Source organism: Cervus elaphus, chromosome 12 (assembly GCF_910594005.1).
Source record: "Cervus elaphus chromosome 12, mCerEla1.1, whole genome shotgun sequence".
In the NCBI taxonomy this organism is placed as follows: Eukaryota; Metazoa; Chordata; class Mammalia; order Artiodactyla; family Cervidae; genus Cervus; species Cervus elaphus.
Window position 1 is genome coordinate 43909634 of NC_057826.1, and position 4020 is coordinate 43913653.

The 4020-nt window shown below is 42.9% G+C and overlaps 1 pseudogene; it reads right to left on the reverse strand.

Annotated features, from left to right (window-relative positions):
• Nucleotides 1-3241: 3241 nt before the first annotated feature.
• Nucleotides 3242-3783, reverse strand: LOC122705640 (annotated as a pseudogene).
• Nucleotides 3784-4020: the final 237 nt, after the last annotated feature.

Sequence of the window (4020 nt, forward strand, 5' to 3'; positions counted from 1 at the left end):
AAACTCGACATTTGTGCTCTACTTTGGAGAGTTTGGATTCACAGTGTAGGTATTTCCCCAAACAGAAGTCAGTTCAAAAGAATGAGCTCTGGGACTTCCATGGCAGTTCGGTGGTTAAGACTCTGTGCTTCCAATGCAGGGGGCACAGGTTCGATCTCTGGTCGGGGAACTATGATCCTGTATGCCACATGGTGAGGCCAAAAAAAAAAAAAAAAAAAGATAATGGGCCCTGTGAATGGAGTGGATATCACTGCTCCATCCCAGCTAACTTCTTGCTTCCAAGGAGTGGCATGTGGGCAAGAAAAGACCAGAGGAAACTTTTATTGAGAGACCTGGTAGTATATGGTGAGTATGCCACCCATATCCATTGGAATTTACCTTTTTAAGATGCTCTGTTGTTTCCAGCAGTCAGCATCTGCATCTCTTCACCTAAAAAGGAAGTTCTAGGGGAATTAACACCACCCCACCATCTGTCAATCAATCACTGCATCCAGTGATTGGACTCCTTTGCCCCTTTGCCCCTCTGCCCCAGAGGCTTTTGTTTTATACAATGTCCCAGACTTTCTCCCTGGACTAAGCTCCCTGGTCATCCACAGTGTAGCTGGCTTGCTATCTGCCCCCTCATTGCTGCCTTCCCTGCCAGGTCTCACTTCCTCACTTGCCTGCTGGTGTTTCTTGTGTCTTTCAAGTATACAACCTCTGCCTCATCTTGGGTCTGCCTCAGGGGGGATCCCAGGCTAAGCTCAACTTTTTGCCCTAGGTGCTTTCACATTGTGAGTTATTTCTTTTATAGTGTTTAATGAAGAAAGCAAGGCTGAATTAGCAACCTGACTTCCTTAGAAGGCTTCTTTGCTCACTCCCTCTGAAGTCTGTCTTGGAGTAGTCTGCTCCAGGGCAGTAATGTGGCTCCAAGAGTCTTCAGGCTTGGCCACAAAAGCCCTCACAGCTTCTCCTTGCTGCCCCCGGCAATAGTTCAGGCTATAGTAAATCACTCCCAGGGCCATCCTCTATACAAATTGCTGCTAGAATACTTTAAAAGGGTTCATCTCACTTCTCTCAGAGTTCCTTCTGTTTCTTTGCAGAAAGCAGAAGAAGAACCAGGGAGTTTAAGCAGAACAATTTTGAGCCCTTTACAATGACAAAATCTATAGGCTCTTTGACTCTTAAGACTAGATTCTCTTTCAACAAAGGAGGTAATTTCCACTTTTCTCTGCAAGAATAAATAAAGCAGTCACCATTCTGTCAGCTTTCTAGCTTGGATTTCTTTCAGGTGATTTTATATCCAGCAGTGCGGCTGTTGACAGAGCCTTAGCTAGGCTGAGCTACCTGACACCTTTCCAACATACCTGTGTAGGAGCACTGGAAACTTCTGAAAGAGCTTGCGTACTATAAAAATCAGAACATTTGTACATAGCTTTTCAACATGGGATGGAACAGTATTTCAGGACCCCTTCAAAGCATGCTTTTTATAAGAAAAGTTTGAACTATGGAGAAAGAAGTCCCTTTTCAAAAGGTGCTGTCTTTCCGAGGCTTGCTCCCTCCTGGCTCCAGCTGCTGACTGGTCCTTCCACCCCTCTATGTGTGTATGGGCTTCCCATGCTTCTGCCCGTTTGCTTTTTCCAGATATAAAAGTCAAACACTCCTACTGCAGTTCCTTTTCTCTGAAAACACTTGACCGGCGAGTTCCACAAACACTCTGTTTTCAAGTTGTGGAAAATGGAGGCACAGAAGAGAGAAGTGATGTCTTTAGAGTTATTTATGGTGTGGAGGGAAGGAGAGCTGCCTTAGAAAATGCTCCTGTAGAAATCAGATAGAAACGTTTTTATGCCACTTAGTACTTGAAAAGAACCACTAGAAGGGGCAAGCATGGAGGGAGCTGAGGATGAATTTGACAAATACTACAAATACTACAGAATATCAGGTTTTGCTTTTTCCTTCTGCAAATTGTTTTTCAGAAAATAAGGAGTATCCTTGTGCCTATATAGTCAATATCAAATTTCTGTTGAATACCTTCTACAGGCTACACAATGCTCTGGACCAGGGATCAGCAAACTTTTTCTGTAAAGGGCCAGGAAGTAGACATTTTAGGCTTTGCAAGTCATACAGTCTCTGTCATAACTGTTCAACTCTGCTGTGACAGAGCAAAAGCAGTCACAGGCAACATGCAAATAAATAAGCCTGCTGGTGTTCCAACGAAACTGTTTATAACTGTTGTTCACAGGTTTGGTTCATAGGCCATATTTGCTGATCCCTGTTCTAGGCACTGGGGATACAGTAGTTCAGAATACAATATCCTTGCTTTCAAAGAATATACATTCTGTTTTAAGTTCTACTTTAAAATTTGAATCTTTACAAATGGGTATTTGTGATTTGGAATAAGCATTCAGCTACAGCATTATGTGTGTGTGTGCGTGCCTGCGTGTGTGTGTGTGTGTGTGTGTGGTGTATGTGTATGTTAGTTGCTCAGTTGTGTCCAGCTCTTTGGGACACCATGGACTACAGCCCACCAGATCCTCTGTCTATGGAAGTCCAAGAATACTGGAGTGGGTAGCCATTCCCTTCTCCAGGGGACCTTCCCAACCCAGTGATCAAACCCAAGTCTCCTGCATTGCAGGCAGATTCTTCATCATCTGAGCCACCAGGGAAGCCCATACATGGGTTCAAAACAGGTATAGAGGGGAGTGAAGATGGCATGCCCTAGAAATTTGTGTGAAGTGACCCAAAAAGTGACTCTTAAAAGATGTCAAACATGCTTGTGATGAGTTTTATCAAAATTACTTCATGTATATGAGATTGGTAAAGAAGAAATACTTGATTGATAAATTGGTATTTTTAGATGGGGTCTGTAGATACAATTTAAATATATATGTGAATGAAATTAAAACACTAGCTTTCTTTAAGTAGAAATTTGACAAATTCACATTCTTGAAATTATATATTCAAGTTGGCTAAAATACTTTTGGGGGACCCTCTCTTTGGAGAAATGGGAGATGCCTTCTATTTCATCTCCTGAGCTATCATTTTCTTCTCATTCTTTTTTTTGTTTAGTTTTTATTTCATAGTCATAAACTTAACTTTGCAATCCAGCTAAACTTGGAGGGGGATAAGGAAAATATGGAACCCAAAGAACAGCAGTGGGAGCACAAATATTATAGGAGTTATTTCAAGAAGATGTGGATGATGGGATGCTCTCCTGAGCTACAGAGGGAATGGTCTGGTGGTTAAATACAAGTCAGATTTATTAGATTTGTCCACAGTCAGCAATTTTGATCTTCTTGCTGGTCTTGCCATTCCTGGACTGCAGCACTCTGTGGCTTCTACAGTATTCATGTCTTCTTTCGCCTTGCCAAAGACCACATGCTTGCCATCCAAACACTCAGTCTTGGCAGATTGTAGATGAAAAACTGGGAACCATTTGTGTTGGTGCCAGCATTAGTCATGGACAAGATGCTATGACCTGTGTGCTACAGGATGAAATTCTTCTCATCAAATTTCTTTCCATAGATGGACTAGCCATCAGAGCCATTATGGTTTGTGAAGTCACCACCCTGCACATACATAAATCCTGGAATTTGTGAAAGCAGGAAAATTTATGTCAAATCTTTTCTCCCCAGTGCTCAGAGTTCAGAAGTTTTCTGCTGTCTTTGGAACTTTGTCTGCAGACAGCCTGAGAGAGAAGTGACCCAAGGACTTGTTGGCAATGTCCAAGACCAGGTGGGGTTGACCATGGTTGGGCAGCGGGTGAGACTCCAGGCAGCTGCATCTGCGAGGTCTTCCTCGCATTCCTTGATCCAGCTTTCTCCCTGCTTCTACACTTTCTCTCACACCCTCCACAGTTCACTCTCTACAAACCTGTCAAAGTGATTATTTTAATATAGAAATCAGATCATGAGGCTTTCCTGCTTAGGACCCTCATATGGCTTCCTCCCACATTTGAAATACTACCCAAAATCCTTCTCATGACTTTCGCATTCACTGGCACTCACCTCTCTCTCCCGCTGGTTTCCCATCCTTCTTTCC